This window comes from Bufo bufo, chromosome 2, assembly GCF_905171765.1.
Source record: "Bufo bufo chromosome 2, aBufBuf1.1, whole genome shotgun sequence".
Classification (NCBI taxonomy): domain Eukaryota; kingdom Metazoa; phylum Chordata; class Amphibia; order Anura; family Bufonidae; genus Bufo; species Bufo bufo.
In genome coordinates this window covers 752,973,449-752,990,850 of record NC_053390.1, presented here as the reverse complement: position 1 = coordinate 752,990,850, position 17,402 = coordinate 752,973,449, and positions in this window count along the sequence as shown.

Genomic DNA, 17,402 nt, shown 5'->3' with positions numbered 1-17,402 from the left:
ACTGTTTTGGGATTCCTAACCCTAACTTGAGAATAGTTTTTTTTGGGGGCTTTTTATCATACAGTATCCTATACTTAAAGGGGTTGTCTCACTTCAGCATATGACATTTATCATGTAGAGAAAGTTAATACGAGCCACATACTAATGTATTGTGATTGTTCATATTGTCTCCTTTGCTGGCTGGATTCATTTTTCCATCACATTATACACTGCTCATTTCTATGGTTACGACCACCCTGCAATACAGCAATAGTGGTCATGCTTACATACTATAGGGAAAAGCACCAGCCTATGTGAGCTGCCACAGTTCCGTCGACCAGAGAGGCCTGCATTTTTTTCTATAATGCGCAAGCATTACCACCGACGTTGGATTGCAGGGTGGTTATAACCTCTGGAAACAAGCAGTGTATAATGTCATGGGAAAATGAATTCAGCCAGCAAAAGAGGCAATATGGACAATCACAATACATTAGTACTATAAATGCCTGGTATTAACTTTCTCTACATGATAAATGCCACTTGCTGAATAGAGATGTCCCGAACTATTCGCCGGCGAATAGTTCCCGGCGAACATAGCTTGTTCGCGTTCGCCGAGGCGGGCGAATATATGCAATGTTCGGTCCGCCCCCTATACGTCATCATTGTGTAAACTTTGACACTGTACCTCACAGTCAGCAGACACATTTGATTACATTTAAAGAAAAACAACAATTTTGACTGTGAATAAATAGCAGTCAGTTGCACACACGTGTTTGTGTGATTAAGGCCCAGCTGAAAGTCCATAGTGTCACTTCAGCGCAACTCATTTCTGGTGTCACAGTAGCTTGCACGCATAGTACAACTTAACGTCGTGGTCGTGGTGCTGTGATTCCCTTTGGCCCTAGAATAATGCCCAGTGTTCAGAGGCCATGTACCCTGAACTCGAAAAGTTCTGAGGACATAGTTGACTGGCTAACACAGGACACCCAATCTTCTACAGCTTTCGCTCGGAACCTTGACGCACCATCCTCCTCCAGCTCAGCTTCGGGCACCTCTCAAGTTACCACTCGCCCGCCTGCCGCCACCACCAACACTAGCACCACAGCCGCTTCACTTGATCTGTCAAAGGAGTTATTTACACATCAGTTGGAAGAAATGAGTGATGCGCAACCATTATTGCCAGAGGATGTAGATAACAGTGATATGTCTCAGTCAGGCAGCATTACACACATGGACGTACAGTGTGATGATAATGATGTTGTACCCTCTGCTGCTTCCTTTGCTGAGTTGTCAGATACAAGTGAAGTGGTTGATGATGACGATGTGTCCGTGGATGTCACGTGGGTGCCCGATCGAAGAGAAGAAGAACAGGTGGAAAATTCAGATGGGGAGACAGAGGAGGAGGAGACGAGTTGGAAGCAGGGGGAGGTCGTCACAAGGAGCTAGTGGCATAGTCAGACAGCATGCATCGGCACCCAGGGTCAGCCAGACAGCACGCAAATCAACGCATGCTGTTGCCACCACCAGAATGCCGTCATTGCAGAGCTCAGCAGTGTGGCATTTTTTTTGTGTGTCTGCCTCTGACAACAGCGATGCCATTTGCAACCTGTGCCAAAAGAAACTGAGTCGTGGGAAGTCCAACACCCACCTAGGTACAACTGCTTTGCGAAGGCACATGATCGCACATCACAAACGCCTATGGGATCAACACATGAGTACAAGCAGCACACAAACTCAAAGCCGCCATCCTCCTCCTGGTCCAGCATCTTCAGCCACGTCAACCACTGCTGTCCTCCTTGCCCCCTCTCAACCATCCGCCACTCCGTCTCTCGCCTGTAGCAGTTCCTGCTCATCTGCCCACAGTCAGGTGTCTGTCAAGGACATGTTTGAGCATAAGAAGCCAATGTGACAAAGTCACCCCCTTTCCCGGAGTCTGACAGCTGGTTTGTCTGAACTCTTAGCCCGCCAGCTTTTACCATACAAGCTGGTGGAGTCTGAGGCCTTCAAAAAAATTGTAACTATTAGGACACCGCAGTGGAAGGTACCCGGCTGAAATTTCTTTTCACAAAAAGCAATCCCCAACCTGTACTCGATTGTGCAAAAAGAAGTAATGGCATGTCTGGCACACAGTGTTGGGGCAAGGGTCCATCTGACCACTGATACCTGGTCTGCAAAGCACGGTCAGGGCTGGTATATCACCTATACTGCGCATTGGGTAAACCTGCTGACGGCTGCCAAGCATGGAATGCGTGGCTCTGCAGAGGAGTTGCTGACACCGCCATGACTTGCAGGCAGGCCTGCTGCCACCTCCTCTACTCCTCTTACTCCATCCTCTTCCATAACCTCCTTGGCTGAGTCCTCTTCTGCTGCTGCGTCTTGCTCCACATCAACGGCACCCCCCCAGCTCCCCAGGGGCTATTCCACATCCCGGATACGGCAGTGTCATGCCGTCTTGGGGTTGACTTGTCTGAAAGCAGAGAGTTACACCGGACTAGCACTTCTGTCCGCCCTGAACGCACAGGTGGATCAGTGGCTGACTCCGCACCAACTGGAGATCGGCAAAGTGGTGTGTGACAACGGAAGCAATTTGTTGGCGGCATTGAATTTGGGCAAGTTGACACATGTGCCGTGCATGGCACATGTGTGTAATCTGATCGTACAATGCTTTGTGCATAAGTACCCAGGCTTACAGGACGTCCTGAAGCAGGCCAGGAAGGTGTGTGGCCATTTCAGGCGTTCCTGCACAGCCATGGCGCACTTTTCAGATATCCAGCGGCGAAACAACTTGCCAGTGAGGCGCTTGATTTGCGACAGCCTGACACGTTGGAATTCAACACTCCTAAAGTTCGACCGCCTGCTCCAACAAGAAAAAGCCGTCAACGAGTATTTGTATGACCGGGGTGCTAGGACAGCCTCTGCGGAGCTGGGAATTTTTTTGCCACGTTACTGGACGCTCATGTGCAATGCCTGTAGGCTCACGCGTCCTTTTGAGGAGGTGACAAACCTAGTCAGTCGCACCGAAGGCACCATCAGCGACATCATACCATTTGTTTTCTTCCTGGAGCGTACCCTGCGAAGAGTGCCGGATCAGGCCGTAGATGAGCGTGAAGAGGAAGAGTTGTGGTCACCATCACCACCAGAAACAGCCTTATCAGCATCGCTTGCTGGACCTGCGGCAACCCTGGAAGAGGAGTCTGAGGAAGAGGAGTCAGAGGATGAATGTGGCTTTGAGGAGGAGGAGGAAGACCAACCACAACAGGCATCCCAGGTTGCTCGTTGTCACCTATCTGGTACCCGTGATGTTGTACGTGGCTGGGGGGGAAGAACATACCTTCAGTGAGATCACTGAGGACGAGGAACGGGACATGAGTAGCTCGGCATCCAACCTTGTGCAAATGGGGTCTTTCATGCTGTCGTGCCTGTTGAGGGACCCTCGTATAAAAAGGCTGAAGGAGAATGACCTGTACTGGGTGGCCACGCTACTAGACCCCCGGTATAAGCAAAAAGTGCCTGAAATGTTACCGAATTACCGCAAGTCGGAAAGGATGCAGCAGTTCCAAAATAAATTAAAAAGTAAGCTTTACACAGCGTATAAGGGTGATGTCACAGCACAACGGGTATCTAACAGGGGAAGAGGTGAAAGTAATCCTCCTCCTCCCACGACCACACTGGCAAGGACAGGATGCTTTACAGACGTGTTTTTGATGGAGGACATGCAGAGCTTTTTAAGTCCTACACATCGGCACAGCCCTTCGGGGTCCACCCTTTAGAGAACGACTCGACCGACAGGTAGCCGACTACCTCGCCTTAACTGCAGATATCGACACTCTGAGGAGCGATGAACCCCTTGACTACTGGGTGTGCAGGCTTGACCTGTGGCCTGAGCTATCCCAATTTGCGATAGAACTTCTGGCCTGCCCCCCTTCAAGTGTCCTGTCAGAAAGGACCTTCAGTGCAGCAGGAGGTATTGTTACTGAGAAGAGAAGTCGCCTAGGTCAAAAAAGTCTAGATTACCTCACCTTTATTAAGATGAATGAGGGATGGATCCCGAAGGGACTGACAGTAGGCGATACATTTGACTAAAAAAGGCCTGATGAGATGAGCTGCCTTGGGCTAAAAATGGTCCACATGCTGCTGTATTTTATCTCTGAATGCCGGATGACTTGCGTGACTTATCCGCCACCAACTAGGGTTCAAGCCGCAATGTTTTAGGGCACTTTCTGCCTGGAAAACATCAATTTTTGCAACAATACCTACTTTTTCAGGCATGTGTACATGCCTAATTTTTCTGGCCTCTGGTGCTGCACTGTGGCTGCAAAAACAAAACAAAAAAAAAGGCACATACATGTGTCAATTCCCCTTCGTGATCGTTACCTTGTTGTGGTGACCCCCTCTATGAGTGTGTTGGCAATGGCAATGTTGGCACACCCCAGATAAGGTAGTTGCTTCATTGTGAACAGACCAAAAGCGATCGGCTGGATAATTTTGCAAAGAAAAAACATTAATTTTCTTTGTGATCATCTAAGGTGATCATTAAAGCCTACTAGGCCAACAATGGGCCCACACTGCAGAATAATTGTTTTCTGGGTCACTTAACTGTCACTGAACTACCTCAGCACGACCATAGGCTTTGAAAAAACCCCATCGCCTGCAATCTCCCAAACGTGCGCGCGAGCACAGTCATCACTACACCAAGATTGACGCATAGAGGAATAAATTTTTTGTCATGAGTGTGTCAACTATTGACAACTCTTTGCGGTTGTCTAAAATCTATTCCATACACGTCCCCTGATAGGGGACGTAACAGGGATTAAACTGATAGGAATAGTACTACTTAACACACCACTCATATCTGGTGGCACAGTACATTGCACGGCGCACGCGCAATGCCACAAATTGGAAGTAAGAGGACCGACCAAGCATCTTTCTCCATCTCCCGGTTCCTAAAATCTATTCCATACACGTCCCCTGATAGGGGACGTAACAGGGATTAATCTGATAGGAATAGTACTACATAACATACCACTCATATTGGGATTGCACAGTACATTACACGGCGCACGCGCAGTGCCCCAAATTGGAAGTAAGAGGACAGACCAAGCATCTTTTTCCATCTCCCGGTTCCTAAAATCTATTCCATACACTGGCACCTGATAGGGGACAAAACAGAGATTAAACTGTTAAGAACAGATTTTTTTTTATTTGAAAAAAAGAGGACAGCCTCTGCGGAGCTGGGTATTTTTTGGCCGCGTTACTGAACGCTAATGCACAATGGCTGTAGGCTCATGCATCCTTTTGCGGAGGTGACAAACCTGGTCAGTCAAACCCAAGGCAACATCATCGACCTCATCCCATAAGCGTTTTTTCTGGAGCGTGCCCTGCGAAGAGTGCTGGATCAGGCCGTAGATGAGCATGAAGAGGAAGAGTTGTGGTCACCATCACCACCAGAAGCAGCCTTGTCATCGTCGATTGCTGGACCTGCGGCAACGCAGAGAGAGGAGTCTGAAGAAGAGGAGTCAGAGGAGGAAGGTGGCTTTGAGGAGGTGGAATACCAACCACAGCAGGCGTCCCAGGGGGCTTGTTGTCACCTTTCAGGGACCCTTGGAGTTGTTCGATGCTGGGTGAAGGAAGAGACCTTCAATGACGTCAGTGAGGACAAGGAACGGGACATGGCTAGCTTGGTATCCAACCTTGTGCAAATGGGGAGTTTGCGGTTGTGCAAATGGACTGTTTGCGGTTGTTTGCGGTGCGTTAAACGGGGAGTTTGGTCTGTCAGAGTTTGGTCTGTCACTGTGAAGCGGGCGTAACCCTTGCACTACCTGATCGATACAACATCATACCTGATCGTATACACACACTGGATGTTTTAAAGCACGTTATTCCAAACAATTTAGGAATGTTAGGTGATTTATGCCCTTTATGGATTAAAACCCGACTCTGCGTCAACTACGTAATTTTCCATGGGAGTTTTGCCATGGATCCCCCTCCGGCATGCCACAGTCCAGGTGTTAGTCCCCTTGAAAAACTTTTCCATTACTATTGTGGCCAGAAAGAGTCCCTGTGGGTTTTAAAATTCGCCTGCCTATTGAAGTCTATGGCGGTTCGCCTGGTTCGCCCGTTCGCGAACATTTGCGAAAATTCGCGTTCGCCGTTCGCGAATGGAAAATGTTATGTTCGCGACATCTCTATTTATGTTCTGTTACACACATACAGTTCTACTGAACACATAGAGGTCTGCTACACACATACAGATTTGCTATGCACATACACACACTCATCTTTAATGAAAACTTAAATTTACCTGCACTATTGCCTGCTGTAGAGTTTTCCTGCTGTAGCTCCTCCCATTGATGACATCATCAAAGGTCCTTAACCTGCACTTGGAGTTCTCATCTACTTTCACTACAGCACAGGACCTTCCTCCCCACATGCTGAATGGATCGTTCTCCTGCTCTCCTCCTCAGTGTTGGCTGGAAGAGTGAGGTTTATGTAGATGCATAGTTCTCTCACTGATCTGGCAAAGTGCTGAATGGGAGCTCTGCCGGATCATAAAGGATATAGCCAGGGCATCTGGCCATGCTGGATCTCCCTGACTGCCGTTTATAAGATGCAGGCACTCTTTGGCAAAAAAAATTCTTGCTAAAAAGTGTGTCTTATAAAGTGAAAAATACTGTAAATTGTCACAAATCGCTATAAATCAGGTATACCCAGGCCAATCTGCCTAAAAGATACAGTGGCATGTAATAATGATGCACAGTACCTCTACAGATAATATCTCATGAAAGAGTTTCACAAAATGATGTTTTTCTATTCAAAGCTGCTCATTTTGCAATACGTATCCCAGAATATGTTGAGCCAGGATGAACAATAAGAAAGAACACATCTGTCTGTCTCACAATTACTGGTGATTGGCAGACCAGTGAAGGACTTTCTGGAGAACATTAATGTAGATAGCACTCCAATGTCATCAAGTTGAAAAACAAAGGGCCCATATTGTGTTCTTGTACAGTGACCATCTGTTGTTGATGTTGTTGTCTACCCCTAGTTATAAGACATAAAGACTAGTGGTGAGCAGCAGGGCCTATATTAGAATTGGCGATATTTCATGAATATTTGGGCGAATATTTGTCATATATTCGCAAATTCGAGATTTTATTTTACTTGAGACTATTTTTTTGATTGCGAAAAATCGGCAATGCAATATTTGCGTAATGAGTGCAAAATACAGGTGTGGGTCACTTTTGCTAGATTTTCCGAGCTGCAAGAAGTTTACAGAGACTGGAGAAAATGGTTGGCATGGCAGAACATTAAAAATGGCTTTATATGCTCCAATATATTTGCGATTGCGCTAATCGGCAATTAATAATGCACATATTTTGGCGCAATATGTGAAACATCACATTTTATCAGGTCTGACTACATATTACTGATTGGTGCACTAAATATTGTGACATCACAGCACTATGTCTGTAGCATGTATGTATGGACAGCAGAACCTATCAGCTACACTATATCAGGATCTAACCTACACTGACTATCTCCCACTAACTATCTGTATTATACAGGGTGGGCCCTTTATATGGATACACCTTAAAAAAATGGGAATGGTTGGTGATATTAACTTCCTGTTTGTGGCACATTAGTATATGTGAGGGGGGAAACTTTTCAAGATGGGTGGTGACCATGGCGGCCATTTTGAAGTCGGCCATTTTGAATCCAACTTTTGTTTTTTCAATAGGAAGAGTAACTTTATTCTTTCATGAGTTATTTACAAGTTTCTGACCACTTATAAAATGTGTTCAATGTGCTGCCCATTGTGTTGGATTGTCAATGCAACCCCACTCTTCACACACTGATAGCAACACCGCAGGAGAAATGCTAGCACAGGCTTCCAGTATCCGTAGTTTCAGGTGCTGCACATCTCGTATCTTCACAGCATAGACAATTGCCTTCAGATGACCCCAAAGATAAAAGTCTAAGGGGGTCAGATTGGGACACCTTGGGGGCCATTCAACTGGCCCACGACGACCAATCCACTTTCCAGGAAACTGTTCATCTAGGAATGCTCGGACCTGACACCCATAATGTGGTGGTGCACCATCTTGCTGGAAAAACTCAGGGAACGTGCCAGCTAGATGAAAAGTTTCCTGGAAAGTGGATTGGTCGTCGTGGGCCAGTTGAATGGCCCCCAAGGTCTCCCGATCTGACCCCCTTAGACTTTTATCTTTGGGGTCATCTGAAGGCAATTGTCTATGCTGTGAAGATACGAGATGTGCAGCACCTGAAACTACGGATACTGGAAGCCTGTGCTAGCATTTCTCCTGCGGTGTTGCTATCAGTGTGTGAAGAGTGGGAGAAGAGGGTTGCATTGATAATCCAACACAATGGGCAGCACATTGAACACATTTTATAAGTGGTCAGAAACTTGTAAATAACTCATGAAAGAATAAAGTTACGTTAAAACCAAGCACACCATTGTTTTTCTTGTGAGATTCCCAATAAGTTTGATGTGTCACATGACCCTCTTCCTATTGAAAAAACAAAAGTTGGATTCAAAATGGCCGACTTCAAAATGGCCGCCATGGTCACCACCCATCTTGAAAAGTTTCCCCCCTCACATATACTAATGTGCCACAAACAGGAAGTTAATATCACCAACCATTCCCATTTTATTAAGGTGTATCCATATAAATGGCCCACCATGTATATACAGTATATATAAGCTATCTAACTATCTATCTAATGTAGTGTGGAAAGCAAAGAGCACAGCAATGTCACTGCTCTCTCTCTCAGAACTTTAAAAAACTGCAGAAAATGGCTGCCGGTGAGGTTTTTATATAGTAAGGGGTAGGTAACTTTCCTATTGGTTGCTAGGGATGTTGCTAAGCTCAGACAAATACATTCTCATTGGCCCATAAGCAAGAAGGGAGGTTATTGATGAAAAAAAAAAATCGAGAATATTCGAAATTACGAAATATATATCATTATAGTCTAAATATTTGCAAATTCTCGGATTGACGATTTTCGCGATTAATATTCACGATTCGAATATTCGCGCCCAACACTAATAAAGACGTCTTAACATTTTCTGAAAAAAAACAAAAATAGAATAAAATCTCCTAATACTAAGGAAATATATAAGATAAACACAATTTTATACCAAACTGTGTCTGATATATAAAGCACAAGTCAAGATGTTAAAGAATGAAAAGTACATGAAAAGTGTTTTGATACAGTAAGTAGTTTTTGTTTTAATGCAACTGGCAGGACTCCAGTTTATAGCGTAATCAGATCCTATCAAGTTGCTTTGTCAATCCAAAGTGCATGAATTAGGCTGGCACGATGAACGTTAGTTGCAGAGGGGAAGGTTATTTTTATTGTTCTAGCTTAATATATGCCAACACACTTCAAAGAGTGAATTAGCATAAGGACAACCCATGGCAGTTGCTTCTGACATGCTGGAAGAATTGAAGTAAATTTAATAGTACCTAAATCAGCACTTTCTTGATTTACTGCACTGAATAGTAACTATTTTATAGCACTTTCAGCTGAAATGATACTCTCTGCCTCATATGGGTGTCTGATTTCGGCTAGCTAGCACTTTTTTTCCCCTGCAAAATGAATCTACTTTAGAAAGACATTCTTGTCATTATCATGTTAAAATAAATTTGCTTGCTAATAAATGTTCACTTTCTGTAGAATGTGAAAGAATCCTCTGTTTTAAAACAAATTAGCAACTAGATTTTATTTTTTAGCGCATTAATAGCCAAACTATTGAAGACCCCATAGCAAATGGAATAGGGACCAAGCAACTTAAGCAGGGAGGAATCATGACTTCAGATGGAAAAAAATGCTGAATATTCTAAAATACGAATATATAGCACTATATCGATTATAGTGCTATATATTCCTTTTTGACCCACGCCTGTATTGATTGCGTAATATTCGCATATTGCGCGATCACTACATTGCCGATTTTTCGAGTAAAAAAAATGACGAATATTCGAAAAACTAATATATAGCACTATATTCAAAATATTTGCAAATTCTCGAAGTTGTAATATTCGCGATAAATATTCGTAATTCGAATATTCACGCTCAACACTAATCAGGCACTGGTGTTTGAAAATTCTGGCTGATCCACACCTGATTCCTCCTCACAAAGGTCAGTTTCTCCACATTTTGGGTGGACAGTAGAGTTCTCCTTGGGGGTAACTATGGCCCCACCGCACTAAACACCTGCTCTGATGCCACACTGCTGGCCGGTCAGAAAAGCTTGGCCAGGGCAAACTCGGCTAGTTGCGGCCACAAATCGCGTTTGGCTGCCCAGTAGTCCAGGGGATCTTAGATATGGAGTGGCAAGGCGCACTCCATGTATGCCACAACCTGATGGTTCAGGTTCTGCTCTATGTCTACCTGCTCCTGCTGGTGAGTAGTTTCTTCAGTAGGCGGGTGAAGAAAATTGTTCATCAAGGACTCTAGACTTAAAGGGATTCTGTCACCTCCTTTTAGCCTATAGAGCTGCGGACATGCATAGCTAGATCGCCGCCAGCATGTCCGCAATATACCTGTCCCATAGCGCTGTGTGCATTTATTGTGTTTAAAAAATGATTTTATAGATATGTAAATGATCCTGGTAAGGAGCCCAAGGGGCTGTACTAGCCTTCTTGGAGCCCAGCCACGCCCCCTGTGCAGGAGCCCAGCACCGCCTGCGTCCTCGGAATCTCCTTGCTCACAAAGTTAGATCGCTGTAATCTCGCAATGCGTGAGCTCGCGCATGCGCAGTTCCTTCACTGAGGCTGATGCCAGCACAGGGAAGTAACACTATGCCGACATTGCGCATCCGCAAGCTCGCGCATCGCGAGATTACAGTGATCCAACTTTGTGAGCAAGGAGATTCCGAGGACGCAGGCGGTGCTGGGCTCCTTCACAGGGGCTGTGGCTGGGCTCCAAGAAGACTAGTACAGCCCCTTGGGCTCCTTACCAGGCTCATTTACATATCTATAAAATCATTTTTTAAACACAATAAATGCACACAGCGCTATGGGACAGGTATATTGCGGACATGCTAGCGGCGATCTAGCCGCGCATGTCACAAGCTCTATAGGCTAAAATGAGGTGACATAATCCCTTTAAGTTGTTTCTGATGGAGCTGGTACTGCTCCTGCCCCCACCCACCCCCTTCAGGAGCCATGGCAGTGGAATTTGAGCGCTTTTCGTGAGGATGGGTGATGACGCATATAGGCAGCGGCCAACTGACTACATAGGATGTCTCAATAGTAGTCCAGTTTGTCCTCCCTCTCAGCGGGTGTAAAAAAGGCCCCCATTTTGGACCAATAGCAAGGGTTTACATGGTGGAGAGCCAGTAGTCATCCCTTTGGCGAATGGTGACAATTCGGCTGTTACTACACAAGCAAGTGAGCATGCATCGGGCCATTTGCGCAAGTGACACAGAGGGACTCCCTGCCTCCATCTCCACTGCATACTGCCACAGTGTGTCTGGTTCCTCTGCCTCCTCTTCCTCATCTAATTCTTGCTCCTCCAGCTGCTCCTGCTTCTCCTCTCCTGTCACCTGTGTAGAAAAAACAGCCATTTCTCTACGCATTGCTTATGCTCAAATGTCCTCCTCTTCTTCTAGTACAGCCCCTACAGGGCTCATGAGGCCATGAAATATAGTCGCCACGTCTCCAGTCCCATGACCAGCCAGATTTAGCAGCATCTGTTCCAGCACTTGAATCAGTGGAATGACATTGTTCATCCCGTAGTCCTGGCGACTGACAAATAAAGTGGCCTCCTCAAAGGGCCCGAGCAAACGGCAGGTGTCACGCATGAGCTGCCATTGGCTAACATCGAAGTTAAACAGGGGAGTACCTCTGTCCGCCTGTATCATCAAGAAACCGTTTATGGCCTTTCTCTGTTTATATAATCAGTCCAACATTTAGAGGGTGGAATTCTAATGGGTAAAAACATTGTATATCAGTCTATGTTGGGGGATGCCATTTTGCCACTGCAGCTCAAGGAGGGTGTACTTTGATGTGTATGAGTGGCTGAAGTGCATGCAAAGTTTTACTGGCCATTTGCAGGATGTCTTGCAGATGGGCGGAGACTTCAGAAACCGCTTTACAATCAAATTGAACACATGCGCCAAGCAGGGCGGATGGCTCAGCCCTCTTTGATGCAGCACCGACACCATGCTCTTCCCGTTGTCGGTCAACATGGTTCCGATTTAGAGTTGTCGAGGAGGAAGCCAGGATTAGATTTCTTGATAAAGGACGCAGAACAGTTCCTCCCCTGTGTGACTCCGTTCACCCAGGCAAACTAGGTGCAGAACAGCGTGACAATGCCGTGCCCTGCCAATGTGGTATGCTGGTGCATGTTGTGGAAAATTTATTAGGATGAGTTTTTAATATATTATATATTGTCATCATGTCTCTCAATGTCAGGGTAAACCATTGGAGTGGATATCTTCCTGTGGATGTGGAGACGCAGCCGCCGGACGCAGAGGTCTCCATTGGTGAACGGTCCATGTGCTATGCGCTGGGCTGTGGGGCTGGGAGACTGATTTTCTTGGCGAATATTTGGAGGAACGTGCGTTTGTGGTCTCTAGTGTGCCTGATCAACCGCTGGAGATAATGACGTTGTCCCTGTAAATAAGCACGCATGAGAAACATAGTGAACTTTATTGGGCATTGATCACTTAGCAAGGCTGGATAAAGTTCACTCCAGTGGTAATGGGAGATTATTGTATACATGTGTTTTGTTAGCTGGCTATGTTATTGTATTGTATTGAAGAAGTGATGGTGGTTTCTCATTTTCCTGTATATCATCACTTCCAGTATGTTTGTTAGTGTGCATGAAGGAAGTGGTCGGGTGACGGGCCTGCCCCTTCCTATTGTTACCCCTATTCTGGCTATAAAATAAAGAAAAGAGACTGGGCAGGGGGAGTGCTCAACAGAAGCTCTACGATGAAACACCTTGTCTGACTCTGGATGCTTTTAAGCACGGGAGAAAATCTTTGTGGTTGCCGTAATTTGGCGCACTTTTAGCGCAGCTTGGATATGTGCGCCTGATGCAAGCGAATTTCTACAACATTCTGTTCCGCAAAAAGATAAAACATGTTCTATCTTTTTGCGGAACAGGCGGATCGCGGACCCACGGTTGGTATTTGTGCATTGTGGCCTGCAATTTGTGGGCTGCAGCACGACCACATGGCAAGAGGCCTAAGGGTTGCAATATACCTGCTTCCACAAAATACTGATTAAAGGGTTTAATATAACTGCTTCCTCAAAATATTGATTGAAGGGTGTGATACACCAGCTTCCACAAAATGTTGATTGAGGCCTGCGATACACCGGCTTCCACCAAATATTGATTATGGGGTTTGATATACCAGCTTCCAGCAAATACTTGTTAAAGGTTTCTATATACCTGTTTCCGCAAAATATTAATAGTGGGGATAGATATACCGGCTTCCACCAAATATTGATTGAAGCCTGCGATACACCAGCCTCGACCAAATATTGATTAAGGGATTTAATATACCATCTTCCAGCAAATACTTATTAAGGGGTTCTATATGCCTGTTTTCACAAAATAATGATTCAGAGGATTGATATACCGATTTCCACCAAATATTAATTGAGGCCTGCGATACATCAGCTTCCATAAAATATTGATTAAGGGGTTTGATTTACCAGCTAATTCTTATTAAGGGGTTCTATATACCTGTTTCCACAAAATACTGATAGAGACCATTGATATACCGGCTTCCACCAAATATTGATTGAGGCCTGCGATACACCAGCTTCCACCAAATATTGATTAAGGGGTTTGATTTACCAGCTTCCAGCTAATTCTTATTAAGGGGTTCTATATGCCTGTTTCCACTAAATAATGATAGAGGGGATTGATATATCGGCTTCCACCAAATATTAATTGAGGCCTGCGATACACGAGCTTCCATAAAATCTTGATTAAGGGGTTTGAAATACCTGCTTCCATAAAATACTGATTGAGGGGTGTGATACACCAGCTTCCTCAAAATATTGATTGAGGGGCGTGATACACCGGCTTCCACAAAATGTTGATTGAGGCCTGCGATACATCGGCTTCCACCAAATTTTAATTAAAGGGTTTGATATACTGACTTCCAGCAAATACTCATTAAGGGGTTCTATATACCTGTTTCCACAAAATATTGATAAAGGGCATTGATATTCTGGCTTCCACCAAATATTGATTGAGGCCTGCGATACATCAGATTCCACCAAATATTGATTAACGGGTTTGATTTACTACTTCCAGAAAATTTTCATTAAGGGGTTCTATACCTGTTTCCACAAAATACTGATAGAGGGGATTGATATACCGGCTTCCACCAAATATTGACTGAGGCCTGCGATACACCGGCTTCCACCAAATATTGATTAAGAGGTTTGATATACCAGCTTCCAGCAAATACTCATTAAGGGGTTCTATATGCCTGTTTCCACAAAACAATGATAGATGGGATTGATATACCGGCTTCCACCAAATATTGATTGAAGCCTGCAATATATCTTCTTCCAGAAATACTGCTCTTCTATAGGGACTTTGTCACAGGGTCCTTTTGAAAATATGGCAGGCCATTCTGCAGGGGTGGAATGGGTCGGGCAGGTGCATCAGGCTGGAGCCTAAGTGGGAAGTTGCAGAAGGTGCGTGCGATTATGTCAAAGGTCGCATCAGAGTTGGATGAGTGGCTCACTCAGCCTTCCACTTCTGCACCCTCCTCATCCTCTATATCTGCACCTTCCTCACTCTCTGCTGTGTTCACCCCCAAAGACACCACCACCATAACCCCTCCACTCGAGTCAAAGGAATTATTTTTGTATCCATTCCCAGACCTTACCGTTGCGCAGCCATTCTTGGCATCGGAACAGGAATAGGAGGTAGCAACGGCCGCCACCCTGCGGTCTGACGACAATACCCATACCAGCCCAAGGACGGAGGTCCCCTCTGTTGCTGGCTACTCTGAGATCTCTAATGTCATTGGTGGTGAAGATGACGATGTTGACTTGTCGATGAATGTCACGTGGGTGCCCACAGGAGAGGAAGAGGTGGGGAGTTCAGAGGGAGAGACAGAGCAGCAGATAGGGGGTAGAAGGAGGAGAAGCAGGCAGAACTCGCAGTGCACAGGAGGCAAAAAGCAGTCTACCATGCACGGTCACATCTGGCGCTCCCAGGACACTGGCACATGGCTCTGCAGTGTGGGCTTTCTTTAACGTGTCAGCTGCTGACAATAGTGTTGCCATCTGCAGCCTGTGCTGTCAACGCATAAGTCGGTAAAGTGGTGTGCGACAACGGTGCCAATTTGCTAAGCGTGCTGAAACAGGGCAAAATGACACACATGCCATGCATGGCACACGTCCTGAACTTAGTCATGCAGCAATTTGTTGCCAAATACCCTGCGGTCCAGTACATCTTACGGCAGGCCAGGAAAATCTCTGCCCATTTTAGAAGATCTTACATGGCCATGGCTCGCCTTGCTGACGTTCAGCGGTGACACTACTTGCCCATCAGACGTCTGATTTGTAATTGCCTGACGCCCTGGAACTCCACCTTGTATATGCTTGATAGGCTTCTCCAGCAGAAACATGCCATTAACGACTACCTGTACAAACTCTGCGGCAGGACAGGTTCTGGGAGCTTGTTTTTCACCGCGCCAGTTGCTGCTCATACACGACTCATGCAGACTTCTGCGGCCATTTGATGAGATCACCAAACTGGTTAGTCACAGCCAGGGCACCATCAGTGACATCATACCTTACGCCTTCTTTCTGGAGCGTGCATTGCGTTATGTCATTAATCAAGCTGTCCAGGAGCAGGAGCAGGAAGATGAGGAAGTTGCAATGCTGAATGAATTCCCAGGGTGGATAACTACATCTGAGACAAGTCAGCAGGAGTCTGAAGAGGAGTCAGAGGAGGATGGTGTCTGGGGGAGGAGGAGGAAGACGAGCAAGAAGAGCAGGCTTAAAACTGCTACAACAAAACTTTTCTGGGATCCCTGGTGTTGTCCGTTGATGGGGGGAGGAGACCGAGGACAACATTCTCCTGGGCGATAAGCAGGAGCCAGGGTGCTACACTGCTTTCAATTTAGTGCAAATGGGGGCCTTCATGCTCCAGTGTTTGAAGAGGGACCATCATATAAAAAGCATAAAGACCAAGCACCAGTACTGGCAACGTACTTAGACCCCCAGTACAAACACAAAATGGCAGACATGTTACCAGCATCACAGAGGGATGTCAGAATGCAGCATTTCCAGGTCTTGCTGAGAGAGATCATGCATTCTGCTGTTGCGGGAGCTGGCAGAGGAATTTCCACCCACAGCGAAACAGGTGCGGGTACCAATCCTATCGCTCCTGCAGGAAGAGGGCGGTTTGAAGATGTGTTGGTCACTTCGGATATGAGGTCATTCTTGCAACCAACCCATCGACAGCCGCCCTCCGGATCCAGCCTCACAGAACGCCTAGACCGTCAGGTGTCCGACTACATCGGGTTAACGGCCGATGTGGACGCTCTGAGAAGCAAGGAACCCCTGGACTACTGGGTGTGCAGGCTTGACCTGTGGCCAGAGCTTGCACAATTTGCCATGGAACTCTTGGCTTTCCCTTCGTCGAGTGTCCTGTACGAAAAAACTTTCAGCGCAGCAGGGGGGATCGTGAACGATAAGCGCACTCGCCTAGCTCACGACAGTGTGGACTACCTCACATTTCTAAAACTTAATGAGGCATGGATCTCGGAGGAATTCAACACCTGTGATGACCAGGTTTAAATGAATTTCCACATGCCAGCCCACACATATCCTCCACCACCCAGAACAAAGAATGGTCCCTCTCTTATGTAAATACAGCGGCATAAAAGGCCTTTTCTGTCTGGTGAATGACTAATGTTTGGGGCCTATACTCCACTGGCCTGCAGTAAAATTGTTATCCAGTGAACGTCTAATATACCTCCAGCCACATAATCACTTGATCTTTTCTGTCCGGCAAATGCCTAATGTTTGGGGCCTATACTCCACTGGCCTGCAGTAAAATTGATATCCAATGACCGTCTAATATACCTCCAGCCACATAATCACTTGATCTTTTCTGTATGGTGAATGCCTAATGTTTGGAGCCTGTACTCCACTGGCCTGCAGTAAAATTGTCATCCAATGACCGTCTAATATACCTTCAGCCACATAATCACTTGATCTATTCTGTAAAGTGAATGCATAATATTTGGGGCCTATAATCTAACTGGCCAATAGTAAAAATGTTATACGGTTACCGCCTAATGTACCTCCGGCCACATATTCACTTGATCTTTTCTGTACGGTGAATGCCTAATTGTTGGGGCCTGGAAGGTATTCAACACCTGTGATGACCACGTGTTATCGAATTTC